Genomic DNA, 11,557 nt, shown 5'->3' on the forward strand with positions numbered 1-11,557 from the left:
ATAATTTATAAATTATTATTTTGTCATATCTTACACTGTCCGACGTCTCCCTTCACCCACTTTTCTGTTGTCCATCCCCCAGGGAGGAGGTTATAATCCTTGTAATTTTTTAGCGCCATTAATTTTTTCCATAGTTTTCTTATTTTCCGTCTCCTGTATCTTGACTCTGATTTTTATTATATCTAGCCTCTTGCTATTAGTAGGGTTGTTCTGTTGACTTTGCTCTAATTGGTGTAAGTTTTGTATCAGCATATGATCCCTGAGTCTCTTCTTTTGTAATGTGTGCATTTATTGCTATCAGTCTTCCTCTGATAAATGCCTTTGCTGTATCCCACAGGTTTGGTACATCATATTTTCATTCTCATTGGTTTCTAGAAATTTTCTGATTTCATCTCTGATCTGGGCAATACCCACTCCTTTTGCAATAGGAAATTGTTCATCCACTAATTGTTTGCAATTGTTTTCTTCACCATCCTTCTATTAATTTCCAGCTTTATGGCACTGTGATCGAAGAGAGATGTCTGTATCACCTCTATGTGCTTGAATTTACTCGTTTGACTTGTGTCCCATCACGTGGTCTATTTTCAAAAATGTGCCATGTGGACTTGAAAATAATGTGACTTTTTTGCATGTGGGTGGAATGCTCTGAAAATATCTATCAAGTCAAGGCCTCCAAATGTGCTATTTACATCTCTAGCCTCCTTGTTGAGTTTCTTTCCCAATGATCTGTCTTTTTCAGAGAGTGGTGTATTAAAGTCACCAACTATAGTTGTTGAGCCTGTGATATCTTTTTCATCTTTAGGAGTGTTTGATTCACAAATTTTACTGGTCTCTCGTTAGGTGCATTTATGTTTATTATGCTCACTGTCTCTTGGTCTATTGTTCCCTTGAGCATTATATAGTGCCTCTCCTTGTCTCTTGTTATGGCCTGTATCTTGAGGTCAATTTGGTCAGATATTAAGATCACTACACCTTCTTTTTTGGATTACAATTTTCTTGGTATATTTTTTTCCAGACTTTAATTTTCAACCTGTTTTTGTCTGCAAGTTTGAGATGAGTCTCCTGGAGGCAGCGGATCAATCGCTTGTTTCCTGAGCCAGTCTGTTAGTCTCTGCCCCTTAATGCTTGAGTTCAGGCCATTGATATTCATTGTTATTATCTACATCTGTGGACTCTGTGTTGTCATCTTGTACCTTTTGTGTTGGATATTTTCCTATCTACCTATCTTATCCGCTTGTGTTTTGTGTGTGGTTTGTTTTCCTTCTTTCCACTATTGAGCTGATGCTATTCTGGGGCCTGTTTCCTCTTTGTCACCCTATGGGTGGAGTTGTTCTATATGATGGTCTCTTATTTGCCCTCAGTGAGTGTTTATCTTCTGCCCATACTGGATCATCAAGGATCTATTGTAGGGCTGGGTTTCTTTTTATGTATTATGAAGTTGTCCTTTTCTGAGAAGACTCTTACTTTGCCATCTATCTTAATAGATAATTTGGCTAGGTAAAGTATTTTTGGGTTTGCGATGTTTTCCTTCAATTTTTGAAATCTGTTACTCCATTCCCTCCTCTTCCTCATCGTTTCCACTGATAGGTCTTTGTTTCTACTCTTATAAGTTATGTTGACACATTTCCAAATTGGCCCTCAACATGATCTGTGAGATGATCAGTTATATTATGTTGGAAATTATAATAAAGACATAAGACTTTTGAAATGGATATGTTGAGGAGCTGTACTTGAACATATTTGACCATATTATATAAATGATTGGTTAATCATTAATAAAGCATTAAGAATGATTTGTATTCACACTAGAACTGATTGTGATTATGTATATGCAAGTCATTTAAAAGGGATTTAACCACAGAGGTGTATGGTTTCTGAATACTCTATCAAGAAAACCAACTAAAGAAAAAAGAATATTGATATTCTGTGAAAAATGTAGCCAATGTCATTGAACAAAATATATGAAAATTGTTTAATGGGATCCTAATATGCTATGTAAACGCTCACCAAAGACTGGTTTGTATTCAACATTTTGTTTCTCTTTCTTACCCAGATGGTTGATGTCAATTTGTATGTGTGTGTTTGTAAAATAGTTTGTAATTTATTTTCTTGTGGTGTCTCATTACCTCTGAACAAAGGAAAGTTTTAACCTCGAAAAGTGGGTGGAGTCTTGCTTTGGTGTTCTCTCTGGAAGAGATACGTATAGTCTTGTGCATTTTTGTAAAGATCCAGTAGTATAGATTTGGGGTCAGAAAATCCTAGATCCACCTTTTATTAATTTTCCAAACTTAACTTCTCAACAAATGAGTTTGCTATCATTAAAAAGTAAAGACCTAACATAAACTGTATCCTTTATCGTAGGCACTGAGAAATTATTTTAAGTGAAATATTTCACTTAGTCATTAGACCAACACTCTGAAGTAGCTGCTATTATTTTGATCAACTTCAGTTTTCTTTTCAATGGGTTAATTAAAAATACCAACAGAAAGCCAAATAATATATTCTTAGCATTTTCTTAGTTCAGCACTAACTAAGGTCTATATGTGCTATAGGGAATGATTTAATTCATCTTACATTCCTAGTTCAGTTCAGATTTTAAAAGTAATATTTGAGAGGATTAGGATTCTTTCCAAGTATCTCTTGATCCATATTTTCTCTTTTCTTTTATTTGTAGTTAACGCAGTGTCCAGATGAGGGGTATATTTCTCATGTAAGTCCTCCTGGTTCACACCATGTCAACTGCGGGTTTAACTAATACATTGTAGTCTTCCTTTGCTCAAAGCTTGGATGAGCTTCAGAATCCTCAACAATTCACTCTGGGCAGTTACTGCAAAATCATCTCAGATTAAGCACAACAAATGGCACAGGAATTAAATGCTTGACTTAATGCTTGGAAAATTGAAAGAGCATCATGTGTAACTCAAAACAGTTCTTCATTGAAAAAAAGATGTGGCTACTTTGATACAATTTACAACTTTGGAAACATCGTGGTGCCGTTCTCCATATCTTCTAAGGTCATTATGAATCACAATCAGCTGAAAAGCAACTGGAGGTGTCCCTAGTCATCATGATGGAAAAACAATCATGGTTCTTAAAAGGCAGAGACAAGGTCATTCTTAGAACTCAACTGTAGGTGCGTTTGGAACCCATGAGTCTACAAATTAACATGGATCCATTATTGTCTGCAACAGCTTTATGTCACTTGGTGGCTTTCTTTGGGATAAAACCTGACTATTTTCTGTCTATGGATGGATTCCTTTAGATGAGGTGACCATGCCATCATGTATAAAATAGGAAGGGAGGTAGATTTCATAAGGCAAGCATTGATAGTGTGTCTCTTTGACGTCATTCAAAGGGCACTTTTGAGAGACCACATTCTTAGTAAAAAAAAATTCAAGTTGCAAGTGGATGAGCTGATAACAGGATGAAGAGAACATGGAGGGATATCAGAGGGGAAAAAAAAGATGTCTTAAAGGATTACATTCCGTTTTCTTAATTATTTGAATCTTATTGACTAGTCTACTTAATTGAAAATAATTTTGTTTGAAGTATTATTGATAGAGATCATTTAAATTCAGACACATCTGAACAATATGGTTGCTTGTTTAATCAAGCTCCCATGCTGCCACCTGGCTTTCATAGCGAGACAACCTACTGTTCCTTTGCCATAGCCCCTATGTCCCTCTATTATTTTCTTTTGCTGCATCTTCTTCTAGGCTACACCATGAGGCAAGACATTTTTATCACTGATGTATCACTAGTGTCTAGAACAACTTGACCCAGAAGCTCAAAAAATGTTTGGTGAATCAATGAAAATAAATGAGATATCTTCCATTCCAATGTTGACACAATGAATGTAGCCATTACTGAGATTAGTCCGTTGATCTTGAAAGTAAGTATAGATCAAACTTCAATATAACATAGAGAAGGATGTTTCTAATTAATTTTGTACTCTAGTTATTTCCTATATCTATGGATAAAGAAAATCAATATAATATTCTCAACCTTTTTTTATCTTATTCTCTATTTTTTATCCTATGCCCTGCAAAGAGATGCTGTTGTTAATCACTTGGATTTTATTATTTTTTATACTAATAGCCATTTTGATGATAATGCATTCATCTCTTGTTTCACATTTTTATTATTTCTACTTGGCTTTGAATTTTGCCAGAGTTTCTGAATTATCCATCAGGCGCCTCACTTTAATCATTCCAAAATATGTACATGATTTAAATCAGGACATTAATACATCTTAAAATTACATATGAGAGATGAGTGTATGAAAATTTAAAGCATCAGTTATTATCTAACCTCATTTTCCATAATTATTTCCCTGATCCGCTGCATTTAATAACATCTTGGCATTTATATAGCAGAAACTTGTCATTAGGTAAGCCAATGATTCAGTTTACAATTAATATTTATTGAGTACTCAAAGTTAGTCAGAATCGACTCGATAGCCGTAGGTTTAATGGTGGGCGTGGTCAGTTCACTTCAGGTCTTGAAAGAGCCTCTGGGGATCATGTACTTAGTTGCCTGTCTTTCAGGCAGTTCGGTGAACTTCTTTGACAATTTTCCCCTATTAGCTTTGTGGTCGTTCTCGTGTGCAGAGTAGAATTGTTGCCACAGGTTTCTCATAAGACCTTTCAGAAGCATTTTGCCATGTTTGTCTTCCAAGGCCTCAAGTGTGTTGCTCAATAAGTAGTTGAGTACTTCACGTGACCTTAGCTGAAAGGCGAAGAAGCGATTAATAAGTGAGTACTTAATCATTTGTCTTGCCCACATAGAGTCTCCTTATTTGGTTGCTGTCACTTTGCAGGTCAAGAAAGTTGCATGTTGCAATGGCATTATGGTTCATGTCTCATCAGCAAAATTGGGTTTTATAATGAAATTGAGATATTTGCCTTCATTCTGTATCTCTCTAATTGGTGTCCCATCCAATTCTTTACTTTCCTATTTGATGCTCAAGATTATTGTCTATGTGTGTTTCTCTTGGATTTCCAAGTCTCCATTGTAGAAGAATAGTATGAAGTGTGTCAGCAGAATGCTGCATGTCTCCTTGTGGGTCCCTTGTTTCTTCCTAATTCAATGGTTTTAATCTTCCAAAAGCAATCTTTCTCATTTAGCATCTTAGTCTGAAATGATCAACTTCTTCCATTATTCTGACCCTTACAAGAGAATTTTCCTTCACATTTTTCTTTCAATTGGTCTATCTTCTCTCATGATTTTGGGTAGTTAGCTATTTTTGCTTGATCTTGGGATATTCTGCTCTATTTGCTGCATTCTGATCTTTGTGAAAGAAGTGTTTGGTTGGATGTCCTGGAGATCCAGCTGCTGAGCCCTCCACACCCACATGAGAGCTTGGGGATGTAATTTGCAAGGCAAAGTCCTCAGAACACTTTTGAGCTGCTGTGTTCCATCTATGAAATTTCTGAGACAGGATCAAACCAACCACAGTGGTCTCAGTATCTCTGCTTGAGAACCACATATTTTGTACATAAAAACGGTGTTATGTGCCATCAAGCAGGTTCTGACACATAATCACCCTGTGCACAACAGAACAAAACACTGCATGATCCTGTGGCATCCTCCCCATTGCTCCTCTGCGAGAGTCCATTGATGCAGCCATTGTGTCAACCCATCTCCTAAGGGACTTCCTCTTTTGCTCAGCCGTTTTACTCTATCAAACATGATGTGCTTCTTCAGGGACTGGTCCATCCTGATAATATGCCCAAAGTATGGAAGACAAAGTATTGCTATCCTTGCTTCTAAGCAGCACTCTTATCTTACTTCTTCCAAGTCAGTCCTCTTAGCAGTCCAAGTCCATGATATTTAAATATCCTTCTCCAGTGCCACCATTCAAATGCATCTATTCTTTTATGGTCTTCCTTATTCCATGTCCAGCTGACACAAGCACATGATACAATGGAGAATGCCATAGCTTGGTCAAGCTTACTTTAGTCTTCAAAGTAACATTCTTGCTCTTCAATACTAAAGAGTTCTTGTGCAGCCAATTTACCTAATGCAATATGCTTTTTGGTCTCTTAACAACTGCTTCCATGAGCATTGATTGGGGATTCAAGGAAGATAAAATCCCTGACAACATCAACCTTTTCCCCATTTGTAATGAAGCACCCTATTGGTCCAGTTGCAAGGATTTTGGTCTTCCTTACATATAAATTTAATGTAAGCTTACAATCCTTGATCTTCAAAAACAAGTGCTTCAATTCCTCCTCACTTTCAGCAATAAAGGTGTGTCATCTGTTTGCCGAAGTTCTTAATAAGCCTTCCTCCCATCCCAATGCCACATTCTTCTTCATAAAGTCCAGCTTCTCAACATACAGATAGAACAAGTAGGGTGAGAGGACACACCTTCAACACACACAAAATTAAGTCAGTTCCAATTCATAGCAACCTTACCTACCACACAATGAATCACTGCCTGGTCCTGTGCCAACCTCACAATTGTTCTTATGGTTGATCCTATGATTCCAGTCACGGTGACAACCAATCTTTTCGAAAGTCTTCTTCCATCCCTGTCCTTCTACTTTACCAAATATGATGTTCTTCAGGTCTTGTCCCTTCTGAGAACATGTTCAAAGGACTTGCCTCTAACCAGCGTTCTGGCGGTACTTCCTCCAAGACAGGTTTGTTTATTCTTTTGGCAGTCTGTGGAGCTTTCAATAACCGTTGCCAAGACACAATCCAATTATAGCAGCCTTACCTCAGTCTCTTCATGCATGTCCAGCCTTCCCATGTCTGTGGGGTTATCACAAAGGCCATGGCTTGGGAGAGGTACACCTTATTCCATAAAATGACATCGTTGCTCTAAAGCCTTTAAAGAGGTGTGATGAAGCAGATTGGCCCAAAACAATGCATTGTTTAATTCTCAATTGCTGCTCCAAAGGCCACTGATTATGGATCCAAATAAAATTAAAAGATGGACAATTTTACTCTTTTTCATGATATTGTCCTTAAGTACAGTCAGTTGTGAGGAAGGTGCTTTTCCTTACACTGAGTTTTAATCCAAACTGAAGGGGGAAATCTTTGATTTTTATCAACCAGTTCTTCAAGTCCTCTTTCCTTTCACCAAGCCAGGTTATATTCTTTGCCTATTAGAGCCTGTTAATAAGTCTACCTCCAATCATAATGTCAAGTTCTTAATATAATTCAGTTTCTCAAATTAGATTCTCAGCATGCACATTGATAAAGTACGGTGAGATAAACTTTTCTTAATTTTAAACCATGAAGGGTTTTCTATTGACCTAGATAGATACAGGATTCATATCAGCACAAGAACGGTTCTGGACTTCTCATCCTTCCCAATATTATCCATCGATTGTTTTGATTCCCACAGTGAAGTGCCTCTGCACATTCAATGAGGCACAAGTACATATCTTTCCACTAGAGGGCACTTTTAACTTTAGTTTTTGTTTGTTTTTTTCCAGCCTGCTTCAAGAGTTCAGGGTGCTTGATCACTGGAACCCAATGCACAGAATGGGGATACATGTGGTGGAAGTGGACTTTACTGGGGCACGAAGGGCACATCTCTGCACATCTTTCCTTGTGAGCATCAGTCCGTAAGTTCTATTCAGGTGCCCTGCTTTGACAGTCCCTCCAATGTTTCCCTGCATGTCGCCTGTCAGGTTTCACAGTTTTTCTTGTTCATGGTGCTTGTCCACCTGGGTCCTGACAGTGCCTCCACAGCCCTTACTCTTAATGACGCATTCTCCCTTTCCTCCGTGCCTATTCCTTGGTGTTCAGACTCCTACTGCGAATGACGCCGCTATAACAACCTGGCCTGCAGTTTAATTTGCACTCCAGGTCCGCTATTGGGGGTCTTGCACCACCTGTCCTCAAAAGGCTGGAATGAGCAGGTGTTCATCATGTTCATGGGGAAATTGCACGAGCTTATGTGCCTGCTTTTGGGCTCATAGGACTCTGTATCCCCTCATCTGCCATCTGGGGATCTCAGATCTCAGCCTGTGCTTATATTTTGTTTTTCTTTTTATAGTTTTATTGAGATACAATGAACATGTCATACAAATCAATAGTTTAATTATATTAAGCAGGGTTGTGCAATTGTCACCACCATCAACTTTGGGAGATTCTCGTTTTCTTGTACCCATTGCTATGGCCTCTCCGTTTCTTCCAACCTCCCCTTTTTGCCCCCAGGCGATTATGAATCCATTTGCGCTTTCATAGATCCACCACCCTGACCTCCCTATACAGAAATCATGCATAACAAAGACAAAAACCAAAAGAGGACCCAGCAACAATGACTAAATAAAACTGAAAAAGATCACAGTAGAAAAGAATGCAGAAATGAGTAAAAACATGGAATACATTAAAAAGGGGTCAAAAGGGAGATAGAATAACAGGTGTCACATTTCAGTCAATCTGCAGATGTTAGAATCGACTTCACAATATGGGCTCTCTGATATTATTCCTAGACTAGGTTCAGTGGGGAGTCAATCCACTTAAGTCCCCTGTAACTAGACTTAGAGCCTCCATTGTCATCCATAACATTTCATAACTCATTTGTTCACCTGTTGGCGAATCAGTGACTGAGGAGATAATTGAGAGTCCTCACACACATCGCCATTTTACTCTGACTCTGGCAGAAAACACTTGCGTTTTTCTTCTCTGACAGAGTTCTTCCTAACATAGGATCGAACTTTCATGTGTTTTATTATATTATTGTATAAAAAGGAGAATAAGACCCAACCAAACTCACTGGTTTTGTGTTGATTCTGTCTCGTAGAGAACCTACAGGATATGGGAGAATTAGCCTCTGTGAATTTCTGAGACTCTGAGTTTTTGAAGGAGTCGAGAGCCCCATCTTTCTCCTACAAAGGAGCTTATGGTTTCAAAGTGCTAACCTTGCAGTTAGCAGGCCAACAATGCTGGCCTCGTTTATATTTTGAGGGTTTTTATTTTTAACTTTTTAACTGTGCTGTGTTAGAAAGTTTACACAATAAGTTAGGTTCTTATTTAACACCAATTGTTTTGACACAATGGTTATAATTTTCACAACATGTCAATATTCTCATTATTTCTATTACTTTTATTCTGCTTCTATTGATCTATCTTCATCTACATATCTCTTTGCCTTCTTATTTTTGTTTTGGCATAAATTTTCGCTCTTTCCACTCAAATTGTTGATTATTTCATGGATGCATTTATCACAGGTGATATTGTTTATTTGGTAAACCTATGTGTTTATGTGGCTGAAATACACAGGGGTATCATGGAAGTTCTGGAGATTTCATTAGTCTCTAGCATCAATCTCATAGGCCTGGCCTTTTGCAGGATTTGAAATTTGTCCTACATTTTTCTCCCATTCTGTGTGGACCACGGATTGTGTCTCAGATCAGAAGGGGTGATGGGGATACCCCATCCAGTCACGCATGCTTTCTTATACACAAGTTTCAGTATCTTTTCATTCAAGTTTCCCATGATATTTTTGAAGCCCATACATCCTACCCAAGTATGCACCGGCATATTTTTTATTGTTACTACTATTTTCCAAAATTCATTTGTTTTACCATTTACCTACATTGTTGTTTTTCTTCTTATGCATGTCTTACTGTCTTCTTTACCTTGATCAATTTTGCCAACTTCACCCTCATTCAATATTATTTTTCCCATCAGTAAAAACTTGTGTCTATGTAGAAAATGATTCCAATTCTCTCCCCCTCCAGTCCCGATGACTAACAAAGAGCATATCTTTCTCTACGCTTATCCAAGGCTGACTTTTTATAAGAGTGAGGCCATACAATATTTATTCTTTGGAGACTGACTTCTAGGATTGTTAGCCTTGATGCATTTTGGCTAGGCCAGGAATCTCCCATGATATGATCTACCAGAGTGTGGTCAACTCCATGAAGGGATATTCTGTGAAGCACACAAGTAGCTGTGGAGAAAATAGGGCACAGTTGTGATTAGGTGCCCTGGAGTCAGTTCCAACTCATAGGAACCCTGTAGACGACAGAAGGACACACTGGTCCTTCCTGGGCCATCCTCACCACTGTTCTCATGTTGGAGTCCATTGCTGTAGTCACTGTGCCCAGTCATCTCTTAAGAGGATGCCTCTTTTAACTGCCATTCTTCTTTACCAAGAAGGATGTTCTCTCCTGATAACATGGCTAACGGATGTGAGAAGAAGTCTCTCCAACGTTGCTTCTAAGAAGCATTCGGACTATGTCTTCCAAGACAGATTTGTTTGTTCTTTTAGCAATTCAGAGTGCTTTCAGTATTCTTTGCCAACTTCATCATTCAAATCCATCCTTTTTTCTTCTGCCTTCGTGATTCAACATACAATTTTCACATGCATCTGATGCATGTGGAAATACCGTGGCTGGAGTCAGGCACAGTTTCATTCTGACAGTGACATCCTTGCTCTTCAATACTTCAAAGGGGTGAAAATGGATGTCAGAAGACTGAAACTTCCTCTTAATCAGAGAGTAGCTTAAGACTCTCTACAAGTAAGAAATAATGAAGTCCAAAAGCTGAACAAAAATGTTCAAAAGACAGCTCAAGAAGACAAATTCAAATATAATGAAATGTGCAACAACTTAGAGTTAGAAATCCAAAAGGGAAAAACAAGCTCAGTGTATCTTTAACTGAAATAACTAAAAAAGAAAAAGAAAAAAAGCAAGCCTGAAATATATTGGAAAATTCTATGGACAAAATACTAAACAATGTAGGAAGCATCCAGAGAAGATGGGGAAAAAATAGAGTCACACCACCAAAAATAAATAGAAGACATTCAACTATTTAAAGAAGTAGCATATCAGCAAGAATGAATAGTACTGAGGGAAGACCTTCAATATGCCCTGAAAGCATTAGGCAAAAACAAGGTTCCAAGAAGTAATTGAATTCCAAATGAAATGTTTCAACTAGCTGATGAAACACAGGAAGCAGTCACTTATCTATACAGGAAATTTGGAAGGTAGCTACTTGGCTATATGACTGGAAGAGATCCATATTTGTATACATTTTCAATTGTTTTTAAAAGGTAATTTATGTAAAAAAATACATTCTATTATTGTGCACCTATGTTATCTCCCATGAGCATTATAATTTTAAGTTAAGTTTTTGGACTATTTTGAGTTAATTTTGTTTCATGGCATGCCCATTTGTCAGCAAATGGAAACCAGTTTTCCCAGCTCCATTTCTTAAGGAGACTCTATTTTCCCTACATAATGTTCACCGACTCTATCAAGGATCAGATGCTAGTAGGTGATGGAATTGCTCCAGAGTGTTCAATTCTATTCCATTGGTCTACGTATGTGCCATCGAAGCAGTAGCAGATGATTTTGATTACTCTGGCATTATAATCATATTTGGTAGAGTAAAATGGCTGAGCAAAAGAGGAAGTCCCTTAGGAGATGGGTTGACACAATGGCTGCATCAATGGACTCTTGCACAGGAGCAATGGTGAGGATGCCACAGGATCATGCAGTGTTTTGTTCGTAGTGCATCAGATCACTAGGCATCAGAACCCACTTGATGGCACATAACACCGCTTTTAGGTACAAAATAAGTGGTTCTC

Source organism: Echinops telfairi, unplaced genomic scaffold, assembly GCF_000313985.2.
Source record: "Echinops telfairi isolate 266 unplaced genomic scaffold, ASM31398v2 ScPeMD7_60;HRSCAF=208, whole genome shotgun sequence".
In the NCBI taxonomy this organism is placed as follows: Eukaryota; Metazoa; Chordata; class Mammalia; order Afrosoricida; family Tenrecidae; genus Echinops; species Echinops telfairi.